Raw genomic sequence first — 20,772 nt, forward strand, 5'->3', positions numbered from 1 at the left:
GTATGGGTACACAAAGGCATATAGAGTGGTATAATGGACATTGGAAACCCAGAAAGTGGGAAGTGGGGAAGGTGGTGAGGGATGAAAAACTACCTTTTAGGTACAATGTACATGAATTGGGTGAACTGGGATTTTAGTGCACAATTTGTCCATGTAAACAAAACCCACTCCTACCCCTAAAGCTATTAAAATTAAACAATTATGTTTAGATAAATGTAAGACTTTTTGTGGTTCCATATGAATTTTAGAATTTTTGTTTCCTATTTCTGTAAACATCATCAGAATTTTGATAGTGATTATATTGAATCTGTAGGTCACCTTATGTAATATGAACATTTTGACAATATTAGTTCTCCCAATCCATGAACATGAGGTGTTTTTTATTTATTCATGTCATTTTAAATTTTCTTCATTAATGTTTTATAATTTTCAGTGTTCAGGTCTCTCACCTCTTTGCTTAAGTTAATTCCTAAGTATTTTATTTTTTGGTTGTTGCTAATGTAAATGATATTGTTTTCTTAATTTCCTTTTTGGATAGTTTGTTGTTGGTGCATAGCAATCCCATTGAATTTTGTATGTTGATTTTGTATCCTACAACTTTACCGAGTTCATTTATTTGTTTGAATAGCTTTTTTGTGAAATCTTTAAGGTTTTCTACATAAAAGATAATATCATTTGAAAACAGATAGTTTTACCTCTTCCCTTTAGATTTGGATGCCTTTTCTTTTTTTTTCTTGCCGGATTGCTCTGTGACTTCCAGTAATATGTTGCATAGCAGTGGTAAGAGTGGGCATCCATGCCTTGTTCCAGATTTTACAAGAAAATTTTTTTATTATTTCTCCATTGATGATTACGTGGGTTTTTCATATGTGGCCTTTATTTCCCTATTGATTATGATGCTAGCTGTGGGTTTTTCATCTATGGCCTTTATTGTGTTGAGGTCAGCTTCTTCCATACCTATTTTGTTAAGACTTTTTATCATGAAAAAATAATGAATTTTGTCAAATGCTTTTTCCGCATCTATTGAGATGATCACGTGGCCTTTGTCTTTCATTCTACTACTGTGGTGTATTACATTGGTTGATTCTCATAAATTGAACCATCATTGCATCCCAGGGATAAATTTCACTTGATCCTGCTCCATGATCTTTTTAATGTGCTATTGAATTTGGTTTGCTAGTATAGTCTTGTGTTGTTTTTGTCTGGCTTTAGAATCAGAGTGATGCTGGTTTCTTAAATGAGTTTGGGATTGTTCCTTCTTCTACTTCATGGAAGTTTAAGGATTGGTATCACCTCTTCTTTAAATATATGGTCCAGTTCACCTACCAAGCCATTTAGTTTGGGGCTTTTGTTGGAAGGATTTTTGTTTTTGTTTTTGTTTTAAGCCTGAGACTCCGTCACCCAGGCTGGAGTGCAGTGGCAGAATCACAGCTCATTGCAGCCTCGACCTCCTGAGGTCAAATAATCCTCCTACCTCAGCTTCCTGAGTAGCTGGGACTACAGTCATGCACCACAACACCCAGCTAATTTTTAATGTTTTTGTAGACATAGGGGTCTTACTATGTTGCCCCGGCAGGTCTCAAACTCCTGGGCTAAAGCTATTCTCCAGCCTGGCCTCCCGAAGTGCTGAAATTGCAGGTGTGAGCCACCGCACTAGCCTTTTGGAAGGTTTTTGATTATTAATTCAATCGCCTTGCTTGTTATTGGTCTGTTTAGCCTTTCTATTTATTTTTGATGCAGTTGTAGTAGGTTGTTTGTTTCTAGGAATTTATCCATTTCTTCTCAGTTTTGTAACTCCTTGGTTGGCATGTAATTGCTCACAATAGTCCCTTATGAAGTTTTTTAATTTCTGTGTTATCCATTGTAATGTCTCCTTTTTCATTTCCAATTTTATTTATTTGAGACTTTCTCTTTTTTTTTTCTTAGTCTAGTTTAGGATTTTTTTTTTAAATTTTATTATTATTATACTTTAAGTTTTAGGGTACATGTGCACAAAGTGCAGATTTGTTACATATGTATACATGTGACATGTTGGTGTGCTGCACCCATTAACTTGTCATTTAGCACTAGGTATATCTCCTAATGCTATCCCTCCCCCTCCCCCCACCCATGACAGGCCCCGGTGTGTGATGTTCCCCTTTCTGTGTCCAAGTGTTCTCATTGTTCAGTTCCCACCTATGAGTGAGAACATGCGGTGATTGATTTTTCGTCCTTGCGATAGTCTGCTAAGAACGATGGTTTCCAGCTTCGTCCGTGTCCCTACAAAGGATGTGAACTCATCCTTTTTTATGACTGCATAGTATTCCATGGTGTATATGTGCCACATTTTCTTAATCCAGTGTATCATTGATGGACGTTTGGGTTGGTTCCAAGTCTTTGCTATTGTGAATAGTGCCGCAATAAACATACGTGTGCATGTGTCCTTCTAGCAGCATGATTTATAATCCTTTGGGTATATACCCAGTAATGGGATGGCTGGGTCAAATGGTATTTCTATTTCTAGATTCTTGAGGATTCGCCACACTATCTTCCACAATGTTTGAACTAGTTTACAGTCCCACCAACAGTGTAAAAGTGTTCCTATTTCTCCACATCCTCTCCAGCACCTGTTGTTTCCTGACTTTTTAATGATCGCCATTCTAACTGGTGTGAGATGGTATCTCATTGTGGTTTTGATTTGCATTTCTCTGATGGCCGGTGATGATGAGCATTTTTTCATGTGTGTGTTGGCTGCATAAATGTCTTCTTTTGAGAAGTGTCTCTTCATATCCTTCCCCCACTTGTTGATGGGGTTGTTTGGTTTTTCTTGTAAATTTGTTTGAGTTCTTAGTCGATTCCGGATATTAGCCCTTTGTCAGATGAGTAGATTGCAAAAATTTTCTCCCGTTCTGTAGGATGCCTGTTCACTCTGATGGTAGTTTCTTTAGCTGTGCAGAAACTCTTTGGTTTAATAAGATGCCATTTGTCAATTTTGGCTTTTGTTGCCATTGCTTTTGGTGTTTTAGACATGAAGTCCTTGCCCATGCCTGTGTCCTGAATGATATTGCCTAGGTTTTCTTCTAGGCTTTGTATGGTTTAAGATCTAACATTTAAGTCATTCATCCGCCTTGAATTAATTTTCGTATAAGGTGTAAGGAAGGGATCCAATTTCAGCTTTCGACATATGGCTAGCCAGTTTTCCCAGCACCATTTATTAAATAGGGAATCCTTTCCCCATTTCTTGTTTTTGTCAGGTTTGTCAAAGATCAGATGGTTGTAGATGTGTGGTATTATTTCTGAGGGCTCTATTCTGTTCCATTGGTCTACAGTAACCAAAACAGCAATCAATAGCATGCTGTTTTGGTTACTGTAGCCTTGTAGTGTAGTTTGAAGTCAGGTAGCCTGATGCATCCAGCTTTGTTCTTCTGGCTTAGGATCGTCTTGGCAATGCGGGCTCGTTTTTGGTTCCATGTGAATTTTGAAGGAGTTTTTTCCAACTCTGTGAAGAAAGTCATTGGTAGCTTGATGGGGATGGCATTGAATCTATAAATTACCTTGGGCAGTATGGCCATTTTCACGATATTGATTCTTCCTATCCGTGTGCATGGAATGTTCTTCCATTTGTTTTCGTCCTCTTTTATTTCATGGAGCAGTGGTTTGTAGTCCTCCTTGAAGAGGTCCTTCACATCACCTGTAAGTTGGATTCCTAGGTATTCTATTCTCTTTGAAGCAATTGTGAATGGGAGTTCACTCATGATTTGGCTCTCTGTTTGTCTGTTAGTGGCGCATAAGAATGCTTGTGACTTTTGCACATTGATTTTGTATCCTGAGATTTTGCTGCAGTTGCTTATCAGCTTGAGGAGATTTTGGGCTGAGGCAATGGGGTTTTCTAAATATTCAATCATGTCATCTGCAAACAGGGACAATTTGACTTCCTCTTTCCCTAATTGAATACCCTTTATTTCTTTCTCCTGCCCAATTGCCCTGACCAGAAGTTCCAACACTAGGTTGAATAGGAGTGGTGAGAGAGGGCATCCCTGTCTTGTGCCAGTTTGCAAAGGGAATGCTTCCAGTTTTTGCCCATTCAGTACGATATTGGCTGTGGGTTTGTCATAAGTAGCTCTTATTATTTTAAGATACGTCCTATCAATACTTAATTTATTGAGGGTTTTTAGAACGAAGGGCTGTTGAATTTTGTCAAAGGTCTTTTCTGCATCTATTGAGATAATCATGTGGTTTTTGTCTTTGGTTCTGTTTATATGCTGGATTACGTTTATTGATTTGCGTATGTTGAACCAGCCTTGCATCTCAGGGATGAAGTCCACTTGATCAAGTTGGATAAGCTTTATGATGTGCTGCTGGATTAGGGTTGCCAGTATTTTATTGAGGATTTTGCATCAGTGTTCATCAGGGATATTGGTCTAAAATTCTCTTTTTGTTGTGTCTCTGTCAGGATTTGATGTCAGGATAATGCTGGCCTCATAAAACGAGTTAGGGAGAATTCCCTCTTTTTCTATTGATTGGAATAGTTTCAGAAGGAATGGTACCAACTCCTCCTTGTACCTCTGTTAGAATTCGGCTGTGAATCCTTCTGGTCCTGGACTTTTTTTGGTTGGTAGGCTATTAATTATTGCCTCAATTTCAGAGCCTGTTATTGGTCTATTCAAGGATTCAACTTCTTCCTGATTTAGTCTGGGGAGGATGTATGTGTCTAGGAATTTATCCATTTCTTCTAGATTTTCTAGTTTATTTGCGTTGAGGTGTTTATAGGATTCTCTGATGGTAGTTTGTATTTGTGTGGGATCGGTGGTGATATCCCCTTTATCATTTTTTATTGCATCTATTTGATTCTTCTCTCTTTTCTTCTTTATTAGTCTTGCTAGCGGTCTATCAATTTTGTTGATCTTTTCCAAAAACCAGCTCCTGGATTCATCGATTTTTGAAGGGCTTTTTGTGTCTCCGTCTCCTTCAGCTCTGCTGTGATCTTAGTTATTTCTTGCCCTCTGCTAGCTTTTGAATGTGTTTGCTCTTTCTTCCCTGGTTCTTTTAATTGTGATGTTAGGGTGTCCATTTTAGATCTTTCCTGCTTTCCCCTGTGGGCATTTAATGCTATAAGTTTCCCTCTACACACTGCTTTGAATGTGTCCCAGAGATTCTGGTATGTTGTGTCTTTGTTCTCATTGGTTTCAAAGCACATCTTTATTCTGCCTTCATTTCGTTATGTACCCAGTAGTCATTCAGGAGCAGATTGCTCAGTTTCCATGTAGTTGAGCGGTTTTGAGTGAGTTTCTTAATCCTGAGGTCTAGTTTGATTGATTGCACTGTGGTCTGAGAGACCATTTGTTGTAATTTGTGTTCTTTTGCATTTGCTGAGGAGTGCTTTCCTTCCGACTATGGGGTCAGTTTTGGAATAAGTGTGATGTGGTGCTGAGAAGAGTGTATATTCTGTTGACTTGGGGTGGAGAGTTAATGTGGATGTCTATTAGGTCTGCTTGGTGCAGAGCTAAGTTCAGTTCCTGAATATCCTTTTCAACTTTCTGTCTCGTTGATCTGTCTAATGTGGACGGTAGGGTGTTAAAGTCTCCCATTATTATTGTTTTGGAGTCTAAGTCTCTTTGTAGTTCACTGAGGACTTGCTTTATGAATCTATGTGCTCCTGTATTGGGTGCATATATACTTCGGATAGTTAGCTCTTCTTGTTGAATTGATCCCTTTACCATTATGTAATGGCCTTCTTTGTCTCTTTTGATCTTTGCTGTTTTAAAGTCTGTTTTATCAGAGAATAGGATTGCAACCCCTGCCTTTTTCTGTTTTCCATTTGCTTGGTAGGTCTTCCTCCATCCCTTTATTTTGGGCCTTTGTGTGTCTCTGCACAGGAGATGGGTTTCCTGAATACAGCACACTGATGGGTCTTGACTCTATCTGATTTGCCAGTCTGTGTCTTTTAATTGGAGCATTTATCCCATTTACATTCAAAGTTAATATCGTTATGTGTGAATTTGATCCTGTCATTATGATGTCAGCTGGCTACTTTGCTTGTTAGTTGATGCAGTTTCTTCCTAGCCTTTTTGGTCTTTACAATTTGGCATGTTTTTGCAGTGGCTGGTACCGGTTGTTCCTTTACATGTTTAGGGCTTCCTTCAGGAGCTCTTTTAGGGCAGGCCTGGTGGTGACAAAATCTCTCAGCATTTGTTTCTCTGTAAAGTATTTTATTTCTCCTTCACTTATGAAGCTTAGTTTGGCTGGATATGAAATTCTGGGTTGAAAATTCTTTTCTTTAAGAATGTTGAATATTGGCCCCCACTTTCTTCTGGCTCGTAGAGTTTCTGCTGAGAGATCAGCTGTTAGTCTGATGGGCTTTCTTTGTGGGTAACTTGACCTTTCTCTCTGGCTGCCCTTAACATTTTTTCCTTCATTTCCACTTTGGTGAATCTGACAATTATGTGTCTTGGAGTTGCTCTTCTCGAGGAGTATCTTTGTGGTATTCTCTGTATTTCCTGAATTTGAATGTTGGCCTGCCTTGCTAGATTGGGGAAGTTTTCCTGGATAATATCCTGCAGAGTGTTTTCCAGCTTGGTTCCATTCTCCCTGTCACTTTCAGGTACACCAATCAGACGTAGATTTGGTCTTTTCCATAGTCCCATATTTCTTGATGGCTTTGTTCATTTCTTTTTAATCTTTTTTCTCTAAACTTCTCTTCTCGCTTCATTTCATTCATTTCGTCTTCCATCACTGATACCCTTTCTTCCAGTTGATTGCATTGGCTACTGAGGCTTCTGCATTCTTCACGTAGTTCTCATGCCTTGGTTTTCAGCTCCTTCAGGTCCTTTAAGGACTTCTCTGCATTGGTTATTCTAGTTATCCATTTGTCTAATTTTTTTTCAAAGTTTTTAACTTCTTTGCCATTTGTTCGAACTTCCTCCTGTAGCTTGGAGTAGTTTGATCCTCTGAAGCCTTCTTCTCTCAACTCGTCAAAGTCATTTACCGTCCAGCTTTGTTCCATTGCTGGTGAGGAGCTGCGTTCCTTTGGAGGAGGAGAGGTGGTCTGATTTTTAGAGTTTCCAGTTTTTCTGCTCTGTTTTTTCCCCATCTTTGTGGTTTTATCTACCTTTGGTCTTTGATGATGGTGACATATAGATGGGTTTTTGGTGTGGATGTCCTTCCTGTTTGTTAGTTTTCCTTCTAACAGACAGGACCCTCAGCTGCAGGTCTGTTGGAGTTTGCTAGAGGTCCACTCCAGACCCTGTTTGCCTGGGTATCAGTAGCGGTGGCTGCAGAACAGCGGATATTGGTGAATCGCAAATGCTGCTGCCTGATCGTTCCTCTGGAAGTTTTGTCTCAGAGGAGTACCGGCCGTGTAAGCTATCAGTCCGCCCCTACTGGAGGGTGCCTCCCAGTTAGGCTACTCAGGGTTCAGGGACCTACTTGAGGAGGCAGTCTGCTCCTTCTGAGATCTCAAGCTGCATGCTGGGAGAACCACTGCTCTCTTCAAAGCTGTCAGAGAGGGACATTTAAGTCTGCAGAGGTTACTGCTGTCTTTTTGTTTGTCTGTGCCCTGCCCCCAGAGGTGGAGCCTGCAGAGGTAGGCAGGCCTCCTTGAGCTGTGGTGGGCTTCACCCAGTTCAAACTTCCCTGCCACTTTGTTTACCTAATCAAGTCTAGGCAATGGCAGGCGCCCCTCCCGCAGCCTCACTGCAGCCTTGCAGTTTGATCTCAGACTGCTGTGCTAGCAATAAGTGAGACTCCGTGGGCGTAGGACCCTCCGAGCCAGGTGCGGATATAATCTCCTGGTGTGCCGTTTTTTAAGCCCGTTGGGAAAGTGCAGTATTAGGGTGGGAGTGACCCGATTTTCCAGGTGCCGTCTGTCACCCATTTCTTTGACTAGGAAAGGGAATTCCCTGACCCCTTGCACTTCCCAGGTGAGGCGATGCCTCGCCTTGCTTCGGCTCATGCACGGGGCACTGCACCCACTGTCCTGCACCCACTGTCTGGCACACTCCAGTGAGATGAACCCAGTACCTCAGTTGGAAATGCAGAAATCACCCGTCTTCTGCATCGCTCACGCTGGGAGCTGTAGACTGGAGCTGTTCCTATTCGGCCATCTTGGCTCCTCCCCCTAGTTTAGGATTTGTTGATTGTTTAACTTTTTAAAAACCAATCCATTTTCCTCTATTCTCTATTTTACATCACTCTATCATTTTCCTCCTTTTGCTAAGTTTGGGTTTAGTTTGTTCTTGTTTTTCTAGTTTCTTGGAGTATAAATCTAGGTTTTTAAATTGATATCTTTCTTCTTTAACATAGGCATTTAATACTAGGTGTTAAAGTATTTCCTTCCTAGTACTGCTTTTGTCGCATCCCATAAGTTTTGGTAAGTTATATTTTCATTTTTACTTGTCTTGAGATAATTTTTAAAATTCCCTTTTCATTTTCTCTTTTACTCAATTGTTGTTTAAGAATGTGTGGTTTAGCTTACATGTATTTGTGAATTTTCCTGTTTTCTTTCTATTTTTGATTTCTAGTTTCATTCTACTGAGAAGATAGTTGATATGAGCTCAATTTTCTTAAAGTTGTCAATACAAATTCGAGGCCTCTGGGGACCATGGTGTCTTCTGCCATGTGGCTGAAACTGATAGGCCCTACTCTTCTTCTTTTATTCTAGCCATCTCCAGATGTCTCAGCTGTGTTGGTTTCCCCAGCAATCTGGGTAGATGAAGCCAAAGTGGGTCCTTCATGCAATGCCCAAAAGGCTGGGGAAGCTGGGCATTCACCCTGCTCTTCTTCTCCCTGTTTGAGAAGCTCATGCATGGGCTGGGGAGTTATCACTGGTTGCTGAACTGTGATGGCCTAGGGGATGAGATAATGTGGCAAAATAAAACTGTTCTTCCTACCATTTTTGTGCAGTTATTTCTTGATTTTTTTGCTCCATTGTGTTGTGACAGTATCTTACCTACACTTCTGAGCTCTCCTAGAGCTATTTTTATTCTTGGATAGCTAATTGTGTGTGTGTGTGTGTGTGTGTGTGTGTGTGTGTGTGTGTGTGTGTGAAGGCTAGGATCTTCTCCTCTGCCATCTTCCTGATGTCGCTCCTCACATGTATTATCTTAATTAATCCTTAAAACTCTATTCTGTTAATGAGGAAGCTGAAGCTCAGGGAAATTGCTGGCCCTAAGTAAGTGGCAGAGTTAGTCTTAGTCTCAGGTCTCTGGAACTCAGAGTTCCAGCTCTTAATTGCAATGCTTTATGTCATCTTAAATTTTATTTTAAAGCTAACCAACCAAATACATAAATAAAAGCACACAAATGAAGAAATAAAAACTTGTTTTAGCATTACCCATTTCTTGCTTCCTTTAATGAGAAGGGAGCTGGAAAGCTTTATACTACCCTTTCTCAGGCTGCTCTGGTCTACATGATTTAAGATCTATTTTAAGAGAAGTAGGCCGGGTGTGGTGGCTAACGCCTGCAATCCCAGCACTTTGGGAGGCTGAGGGGGACAGATAGCCTGAGGTCAGGAGTTGAAGATCAGCCTGGCCAACATGGTGAAGCTCCATCTCTACTAAAAATGCAAAATTAGCTGGGTGTGGCAGCATGCCTGTAATCCCAACTACTCAGGAGGCTGAGGCAGAAGAATCACTTCAACCTGGGAGGTGGAGGTTGTGGTGAACCAAGACTGTGCCATTGCACTCCAGCCTGGGCAAAAAGAACAAAACTCCAACTCAAAAAAAAAGAAAAAAAGAAAAAGAAAAAAAATCATAAAATGAGATCACCAGGAGCAATATCAATGACCTATTAGTTAACCTGAACTTCTGACAACCACATCCCATCTCCTAATGTGGAGAAATACAAAGCATTGTTTAATATTTCCATTGTCTTGTTTTAATGATAACAATATTGAAATGCAGAACTGAGTTTTGTTTCTCGTTTCTTCCTCCATGTTCAGCCAGACAAATTTCACTATTTGAATATTTGAAACTCTATTTGAAATCTGTAGCTTCATCACATAAAGAAAATTATTTACTGGAATCATAATAACAGGAATTACTATTCTCTGTTTGCTTTCTGCCTCCCCTTCCACTCCATTTCCTACATATCAGCCAGTGACCTGCAAAGGTGAATTAAGTTGTGTTCCTCCTCAGCATTATACTCTCCAACCTGCCATTGCCCTAAACGAAAAGATCAGCTGTAACCTGCAGGGCCCTGGGTGTCCTGTCTCCTACCATCAATCCTAACTTCACCTTGCACCACCTTCTCCTTGGATTACTACCCTCCAGCCACAGTGTTCTTGGAACTCCCATGGCCAAGAATGCTCTTCCTTGAATTCAAGTGGCTAATGCTTTCCATGCTATAGTTCTTTTATTTCACCTTCACAGAAAGACTTCCATAATTATCTGTCTAGAGAAGATCACTCTTTTTCAGTATCACCAGCTGATTATTCCTTATGTCAGTTTTTCATTAGTTTTCATTCTAGTGTGTATCACAAGCCACAATGGATATTTGTCTATTTACTTTTGTCAGTACCACTCAACTAGAATGTAAGCTTGAGGAGAAACTCTCTCTTTTGCTCCCGGATATAGTGCTGGTTCCTAGAACAGAACTTGGCACGCAAAAGGCACTAAATAAATATGTAGAATGCATGAATAGATGATATTATTTTAATAACATTCTTTAGATATATTTTAAAAACCTATTGGATTTTGCTAAAATATTATTCCATTTGGAATTTATTGAATGTAGAATGTCAAAGACACTGTAACCAACTGAGGGGTTCTTTCTGCCCACTGCACAAATAAAGGCCATGGCATTGCAGTAAAGAAACTCTTTAATTGACACAAGGCTGGCCATGCTACGTGGAGATGGAGTTATTACTCAAATCAATCTCATCAAAGGGTCATAGGTTAGGGGTTTTTCAAAGGTAGTTTAGAGGAAGGGGTGGAGATGGTTAGGCCATGGGTGAGTGCTTGCTGTTGATTGGTTGGGTCAGAGAGGAAATCATAGGGAGTTGAAGCTGTCCTCTTGCACTGAGTTGCTTCTGGGTGGGGCCACAGAAGCCATTGGTAAGTGGGATCAGGTGGTAGAGCAATGGGTGTCCGACATGCAAAAAACCAGAAAAGTTATCTCAAAAGGTCAATCTACAACAGTGATGTTCTCTGCAGCAGTAATTAAAGAAACTGCATATCTTTTGACCAGTCTACAACTTAGCAAGATGAAGGCTCTTCTCCTCCCCCTAGCCTGCTGATCTCTCATTAACTTTTTAAAGGTGGTTGAGTTTTGGGGAAGGCCCAAACTGCAAGATATTTAAATAAACTATAATCTCTATATCTTCCAAAGTTAACTCAGCCCAAGCCTAGGAATAAAGCAGCTTGAAAGCTAAAGGCGAGAGGGAGGGTTGGCTGGATCAGATCTCCCCCACTGCCATAATTTTCTCACTGACATAATTTTTGCAAAGGTGGTTTCAATATCCATAGGAACTTTAAAAGTAGTAGCTTACTATGATTAGTTACCAGTATCACAGACTATAGAAAAGTGTTGGTCTAGTCATTGAACAAAATAATATATTCTTATACTGTAATGAGTTAAAAATTGTAGAATGGGATGTGGTGCCTCATAAGTTTCTGTTTGTTTGTTGGCAAAGAAACCACTTCTGAGAGATTGAAGATTTGCACTAAGATTTATGCATGCCATTTACTATATCTGCAGGAAAATTTAAATTTAAAATATATGCTCAAGTCAAAGCATATTAAATTTATGAAATAAATTATTATAATTTATATTTTCCATGTGATTAAATGCTTACATTTCTGAATTTCTTTTCTTTATTCTTGTGGAAAGAACAATAAATTCTTATTTTATTTTATTTTAAGTTCTGGGATACATGTGCAGAATGTGCAGGTTTATTACATAGGTATACATGTGCCATGATGGTTTGCTGCACCTATCAACCCGTCATCTAGGTTTTAAGCCCCACATGCATTAGGTATTTGTCCTAATGCTCTCCCTCCCCTTGCCCCCCACCCCCTGTGTTGTTCCCCTCCCTGAAATTTTTACAGGATAAGAAGTAATGAACAACTTTTTCTAGTTTACCACTGCCAAAGAGAGATCTTCCTTAATTTATTTAAATAAGGCAACGTTAAAAAAAATCAACATAAACTTCAGTTTTTGTTGCTGAAATGCAACATTTCAGCAATGTGAAAGTGTGAAGAAATGGGTGTTCCTAAATCAGAACAAATGGACTAATTTTCAAAAAGTTCAGTTTGGGGATTATGCCACCTTTTAATTACGCTAAGGGGAAAGTATGTGCAACATCAGACACACTGGGCTGCCATTTATTCCTCTCGCCGCCTTGTCCCAGTCGAGGCAGTGTTGTTGGTTGCAATCTGAGTACTGAACCCTAGTCAACAATACCCATTACTCATTCTTTCAATCAAATATCAACGTGGGAAGTTTGTGACTTAGGCCAAAGATAAAAAGATCTGAACAGCTGTTCCTCTCAGGCTCAGTTCTGATCCTTGTGAGTAAAAAAGAATACCTTAGAAAAGTAACTGTGAGTCCTAATACGACGGTTGCCAAACAAAAAATCTAGCCCCGTTTATTTTGGAAGAGACGTGTGCATCAATCTGGCTGTAAGCAATGTATTTATACGCGTGCTTCTGCCCAAGAGGGACAGCATGGTTCACCCCTCTCATTTGAATGGTGATTTCTCTGTGTGAATTGTTTGTCTTCTTTACCCTGGCACCTTCTGAAAAGAAGAATGTCTTTAACATCAATAATAAATGATTACTTCTGTGTGTGAAACTAAAAGACAAAAATCTGGTCAGGATAGCCTCCCTTGAGGATTCAAGTTCTGACCTTACAGAAGGATCAACTGTCCTGAGGGTTAATGTCAATAGAACCTAAGAATTTAATGAAGGATTAGCAGTGGAGAGGTGGCAGGATAGATCTTCAAGCAGGAGCAAGACAACTCATGTCTCTGTATCATATTATTCCCCATACGACCACCATTTCCCCACTGGTTCTTGTCTGTCCACGTTAAGTATCAAGTCTAGATTGAAATTTTTTTGGCTCCTAAATTGTGGATATGCTTTCCAATTTTTCCATCTTGTTGACATTTATAAATATTAACTAACGATAATTAGGTGCTCTAGTTTAAAGAATTACACATGGAGTCTCTTCATTGCCCTGAGAAAGGTTCTCTGGCTGCTCCAAGCATTGCAATTCACTTTTACATGTCATGCAAGTGCTTTTCATTCAGTTATATTCCTTTTTCAATAGGATATACTGAGAAATTAAAACTACAAAGACTAGCTCTTGCTTCTAGTAAGTAATAGTGTGTTTCAAGGTTAAACTATACTGGGTCCTACAAAGGAATTTATTTAGTATTGAAACTAAATTTCTCAGTCTTTTGAATTCATCTGATACTTCTAATGTACAAAGAAAAACACATCTTACTATAGCTAAGAAACTATAGATATACAGATAAGAAACTATAATTCCAAAGATCTCAATTCTGTTTACATACTGAATTGGCTCCAGAAAAAGCATTTATTCTAGCATGTAACAAAACACATTTGTTTTAGACATCAATATTTATACTGATCTCTTTCAACCCTTTTAGTATCGCAGAATTTCAAATCATTAGGTATTCATTTTGCATTGTGCTTTTCAAGGTCATAGAGAATTCTCTATCTTTTTCTAAGATATAGTTAAAAACATTCCTGTTTCATTAAAAACATTCCTGTGCTAAAACAAAGTAAATGGTTTATGTACCAGAGCACATAGAAGCAATTAGCTTCATATAGCTACTCACGCTCAAATTGGAAATTCCCTTTCTCAATTTTACGTTCCACATAAATGAGTATGTGTTATAACCATCTCAAAGACTATGTAGCTTATCATATTATATTCCATAATTGCATTTTTCTTTACATTGATACTTGTTAACTAGTATCAGTGGGTGTCTCTGGCTTGAAAAATGGATGTCTCTGGCTTGAAAAAAATTTACTTAGGGATTTCATACCAGCTTAAAATTATTTAAATACCGAATACCAAACCATATGCCAATATATATTTGTAGGATTTCAGTTGACTGTAACTTATAAGAGTAATTCATATTATATCACAGTAATTATTTTTATAAAAACATCACAAGTCAAGAAGATGGATTAGGTTAAGCAAAGCAAAGTAACAAACATTATAGAGCCATATCTAAAGAAAAAATACATATTTTTTTTACAATGACAAGGTGCTCCTCATCATTTAGAGGCAAAATCAAAAGTGTCCAAATAACTTTCTAAAGCCAACAGATAAAAACTAATTATATCTTAATCTTAGTGCTAAGACACTGTTGGTGGGATTTTTAAAATGCAGTGTGTTATGGTTTGATTGACAGCATTTTTTTTTTTTTGTAGATGAGTATAAAATAAGTTCATCTTAGGATCAGTGGAGAAAGTAGAAATACTGAGTAGCATTTTCTTTTTGTTCCCATTGTAACGTAGGGCATGGGGTGGTTAATTTATTTTCATATAAATGTCAGAGGCATTTGAACCAGAGCAACTCCATCTTGAATAAGGGCTCGGTAAAATAAGGCTGAGACTTACTGGGCTGCATTCCCAGACGGTTAGGGATTCTGAGTCACAGGATGAGATAGGAGGTTGGCACAAGATACAGGTCATAAAGACCTTGCTGATAAAACAGGTTGCAGTAAAGAAGCTGGCTAAACCCCACCAAAACGAAGATGGCAACAACAGTGACCTCTGGTGGTTCTCACTGCTACACTCCCACCAATGCCATGACAGTTTACAAATGCCATGGCAACATCAGGAAGTTACCCTATATGATTTAAAAAAGGGAGGCGTGAAGAATCAACCCCTTATTTGGCATATAATCAAGAAATAACCATAAAAATGGGCAACCAGCAGCCCTCAGGGCTGCTCTGTCTATGGAGTAGCCATTCTTTTATTCCTTTGCTTTCTTAATAAACTTGCTTTCACTTTACTGTATGGACTCACCCTGAATTCTCTCTTGCATGAGATCCAAGAACCCTCTCTTGGGGTCAGGAACCATTTCCAGTAACATAAAGAACATACTTTGTCCATGATTATGAAGCTTGTTTACTCTCCAGAATACTTTACAGATATACATCCATGGCAACATGCATATATTGCTAGACAGATAGGTAGATATATAGATACAGAGAATTGATTTTAAAATTAACCTCTGAAAACCATAAGTAATGAATTGTGGAAAGAGTTAATTGCTGCTAATTAATTGGAATCTTGATTTTTTTTAATGTGAGATTCAAATTTATCTAACAGTATTTTATCTGTTCATTTTGTTTCATTGTGCTCTTCATCATACCTTTAACCAATGCCATGTTTCTTAAAAATACTTATGACAGACCAATCATATACTCTGGTCCTGCTTTAAGTAGCATTTTTATAGCAGACATGTTTACCCTTAAAATACTGAAAATTGCATGCCTCATTATATCAGTATTTAAAAAATTTTAAGAATATATTATTTAAATTTTATTACTTATTTGGAGTAAATGAGATAAAATAGCTTGTGGGGCATTATACTAATTGAAAGATTTCTATTAGTCTTCATTACTTAATTTTAGAAAAATAAAGAAATAACTAACATTAAAGGGCTATAAAATTCAAGCAATCAGTGCAGATATTTTTCTGCACTGCTATTTGGAAATTTGATTAAAGGCAATCTCTAACGTCTCTTAATGTCTTTAAGATGTTATGATCTTCAGTTCACCAGGTTTTGCCTTGCAAAATGGCACTTGCAATTTTTTAAATGATGCTTTATTTTTTAAATGACGTAATTTTAAAAAATCGTGCTTCCTGCGTGAAAACTTCCCAGATCTTAAGTATTTATTTAATTAAACTTATAAAATGAGAATAATAAATGCAAAATGTTAGTTTTCAAGTGCTTGACATGTATTTCTTCATTTAGTGTTAAAAACCAAGTGAAGTATCCAGGGCAATTATTATTCTGAGAAGTTAGTCAACCAGCCTAGGGTAACAATACTTTAAAGGAAGCTCCAGATGTAAAATTGAAGTTTTTTTGTAGTTTATTTGTTTGTTTTGTTTTGTTTTCCTAGCTGCTATAGACATGAGGTAGATGCTTGATTTTTTCCAAGGAAGCAAAATAATTTATATTACAGTGAAAATAGAACCCTCCCACCTCCACCCTCCAAATATGAGTCAATGCAACTCCAACAATGGCTTGGCCTTGAATTAGTATGGCTGCAGGGAGCCAAGGAAAGCAGGTTGAAGACAATAACTTTTCATGTTGAGTTGTTTGAGATCCTTATACATTCTGGATATTAGTTCTTTGGCAGATGCATAGTGTGTAAACATTTTCTCCCATTCTGTAGGTTGTCTCTTTATTGATTATTTATTTTGCTGTCTAGAAGCTTTTTAGTTTAATTAAGTCTCATTTGTTTATTTTTGTTTTTGTTGCATTTGCTTTTGAGGTCTTAATCATAAATTCTTTATGTAGGCCAATGTCCTGAAGAGTTTTTCCTAGGTTTTCTTCTAGGATTTTTATACTTTCAGGTGTTAGATATAAGTCTTTTAATTCATCTCGAGTTAATTTTTGTATATAGTGAGAGATAGGGTCTAGAAAAACAAATAACCCCATTAAAAAGTGAGCAAAGAACATGAGCAGACATTTGTCAGAAGAAAATACACAAGTGGCCAAGAAACACAAGAAAAGCGCAACGTCACCAATCATTAGAGAAATGCAAATTAAAACAACAATAAGATACCGTCTCACACACATGGACACAGGGAGGCGAACATCACACACTGGGGCCTACCAGGGAGTGGGGAGAAAGTGGAGGGATAGCATTAGGACAAATACCTGATGCATGCGGGGCTTAAAACCTAGATGACGGGTTGATAGGTGCAACAAGCCACCATGGCACATGTATACTTATGTAACAAACCTGCACATTCAGTTCATGTATCCCAGAACTTAAAGTAAAATAAAAAAGAAAAGAAAAAAGAAAGATACTGTTTCACACCAGTAAGAATGGCTATCACTAAACAGTCAAAAAACAGATGTTAGTGAGGTTATGGAGAAAAGGGAATGCTTATACACTGCTGGTGGGAATGTAAATTAGTACAACCTCTGTGGAAAATAATATAGACATTTCTCAAAGAAATAAAACCAGAATTACGACTGGACCCAGCAATACCTGCCACTAGGTATCTACCCAAAGGAAAAAAAAAAATGTTACATCAAAAAGACTCCTGCATTTGTATGTTTATTGCAGCACTATTTACATTAGCAAAGACGTGGAATGAACCCAGGTGTCCATCAATGGTGGATTTGATGAAGAAAACGTGGCATATATATATCACGGAATACTATGCAGTCATAAAAAATGAAATCATATCTTTCAGAGCAACATGGATGGAGCTGAAGGCCATTATCCTGAATGAAATAACGCAGAAACAAAATCAAATGCCACATGTTCTCACTTATAAGTGGGAACTAAACAATGGGTACACATGGACATACAGAGGAAAACAATAGGTAATGGGGACTCCAAAAGAGGGGAGGGTGAGAGGGGCAGTGAGGGTTGAAAAGTTACCTATTGGGCACTATGTTCATTAGTCAGGTGATGCATATACTAGAAGCCGAAACTTCACCACTACGTAATATATTCATGTAGCAAATCTGCATATGTACCCTCTGAATCTATGAGAAATTTTATAAAGTATGCATATTTTAAAAAGACAATAACATTTTTCACATAAAATATTACATAAATACTCACTACCTACACAGTCTGAATAACTATAGGTACAAACAGCTGAAATTTGTCAGGTATAAATGAAAGAAAGGACAACTGAGCCAAAGGGAATAATGTGTGAGAAGGCACAGAGGCGGGAAAGAATAAAGTGTGCTATGGGAAGAGTAAAGGATGCTCTGTAGCTGAAGCAGAATGTGGGCAAATTTGGGAAGAAAGGCTGGGATAAGGCTGAAAAGTAAGTAGGCACCGAGGCTTCTGAAAACTCCTGAATGCCATTTAGAGGAGTTTGAATTTCACCTTAAAAAACTTGTTATTCAAATAATATGTCAAAGGAGTTTTAAGCTTTGTCGGAATTATATGATTTTTATTGTTTAGATTCTATTAGTTTCCATTAATTATGTTAGATGAATGCATTTTGTGCATAACTGGTCACATATGGTTGAAAAGGTTTACTTTGACTCCCACTATGGGAAGAGTAAACGGTGATTAGATTACACAGCTCAAACAGCTGAAGAAAAGGGTGAATGCTGTGAGCATTAATTTTTATCCTACATAAGCAGGATGTGTCCTTCATTTAAGTGATGTCTGCAGGTTAGCACCTATGCTTTATGACATGCAAAGAGGCACTGTTTATGGCCAACAAGGAACAAGGATTATTTAGGGTAGCTGGTTGCCCAGAGAGAAATTAGATGAAATGAATAAGGCCAGAGAAGGGCACTAACTTTGCTGAGTGCTAACTACATTGGCCTAGTCAGTTGCCTTACATATAGCATCTCGTTTAAGCCTCACGAGAACCCCGCAAGGGGCGTTATTTTCTCCATTTCAAAGATGAGGTGAATGGGGTCAAAGAAAAATTTAAGCAAATGGCCACCTAAATGCTTCTGAAATGTCAAAGCAAAATTTCACCTGTTATTTCTATAAGCAAATGCCATCAAGTTATTGAAAACTAAAGTTGAGCATTTAAATTTGATCCTAAAAAAATCATAAAGTTTAAGGAACTTTCCTCCATTTAAGGTGTTATTAATATATTTGAAGAGAAGAATTTGTTTTTGAAAGAAAATAGTTTGCATTTGCTGACCCTGATGATGAAATCTTGCTGCACAGATTTGGGAGGACTTCGTCTTTGGATTCATGCTCCTACTCTCAAATAAAGTGACTACCTTAGGTTGATACATTCCAGGGAGGGAGACCAGTTGGGACAAGGCCTAGGCTGCTCTCCTACAAATTTGCCATGAACAGGAGCCAAACTCTAAGACCTGATTCAAGTGGCCCAGCTGTCACTGGTGACACACTCAGGGGCTGGGCCTATCATGTTCTTATACAACCTAGTGAGTCAAGCTTTGGAAAATAACATTGTCAGGGAAGAACGTAAAAGTTACGTTATTTGTGACAGTTCAGTAGATTAATCAACAATTTTAATTTTTATCAGCCATTTTCACCTTCCTATGCCAGAACTTGTTTCATAAAAATGAAAATGTAATAGAAAGTGCATGCCTCTATAATATGTAAAATATCTAGGCAAAATTTTGCAATTACTTTGTGGGCAATTTCTCACTCTTTTTTTTTTGTAGTGCAATAGAAATGCCAAATGGTAACTTGTAGAAGATTTGAGTTAGTTATATTACCTGATATCTTGCAAAACAAAATACCAAGTCATGAGTAAAATATAGTTAAATTTTATATCCTTAGCTCTTTCAAGTTTATAATGTTAACGTACAATCCTAGATGAAACTTCTATATTGGACACTATTTCCCCACCAATAACTTTTGTTTATTTAAATATTTTCCTCTCTCTTACTCTCTCTTTCTCTCTTTCTCTATATGTGTACAGTCATTTCCTACAAATTGCCCAATATATCAACTTTTCAGTAATGGCACTGTGAGAAATGCTGCCAATATGCTAGGAGATAATTTGTAGTTAATCATTGCTCACTCTTTTTTTCTGGCATTATTTATCTCAGTGTATACCTAACAGTTTTCTTTTTCAGGTGAACTCCAGAAATCTCAAAGTCTTGAACACACAGTTTAGAATTATCTGTTTATTGACAGAGAATTTTGAAATGTATAGGCAAACATGCTGGAATAAATCAACTAAGATGCAGATAGTAAATTTGCCGATGAGGTTTTTGAAAAATGTATTTGCAGAAAAATTTAGATAAAGTTTCTGAAAAACTTACTATGGCCTAAAATTACATGACTTAATATAAATTGTCTTGAAATTCCAATTTCTATTAACTTCTTATGAGAAAGTATAATGCAATACAAATCGTAATTTTGAAGGCCGCACATCTAAAGCTATTAAATATTTCACTTTGCAAAGTTTACCTAGCATTTATTTGAAATTATGTGCTATTGTGCACGTTTAAAATTAATCATAAATAGCACTTTTTTAAAAAAAGGTATCCTTCTATGCATAAATAATAGCAACATGATGAATTTCTAGATCGTTCTTGGTATAAATGTTATTGTCTTCTCTGTATGACTATATCAAATAACATGAAATTTATTTGCCAATCTTCTAACCACTCATACCAGAAAAAGAATATTGTAATGATTGAGTGGATTGGTTTACTCATACAAATAATTATACATTTTATAAGAACTACAAAACATCTCCATTAACCACTGCAGTCTTTCTGATCAAACAGTGACAGATAGGAGCTCAGAGTTTAAGGGCATTTGTTTACTATGTTTGCTTGGATTTTCCGAACTGCCTTAGTTCCTGATTCCACACTGCTATTGTGTGGATCAAATAATCCCTTGTCACAAAAATACCCTGGGGAATGACTCCCCTGGCGTCCAGGTTATGAGTGTGGTCAGTCATTCCACATGCCTTAGGGATGAGCTATCTGTGCCATGACGAGCGATTTCCTTTTCGAGTTTTGTAATCCCCAAATACTAAATACTATTATCAATAAAAGTTAATTAAGGAAATGTATATCGAAATATTGTTCAAGATAGCACTGAAATTAGGTTTATCTTTCCTCATTGTCTTAAAAAATTATTACTGAATTAAAACAGGAGAA

General features: G+C 37.7%; 1 protein-coding gene across 1 annotated transcript in view; it reads left to right on the top strand.

Moving 5' to 3' along the window:
* The window catches only part of CA3 (carbonic anhydrase 3), an 81,217-nt gene that overhangs the window by 49,073 nt on the left and 11,372 nt on the right, over window positions 1-20,772 (top strand). The window lies entirely within an intron of this gene.

The sequence above is a fragment of the Pan paniscus genome, chromosome 7 (genome assembly GCF_029289425.2).
Source record: "Pan paniscus chromosome 7, NHGRI_mPanPan1-v2.0_pri, whole genome shotgun sequence".
Lineage (NCBI taxonomy): Eukaryota > Metazoa > Chordata > Mammalia > Primates > Hominidae > Pan > Pan paniscus.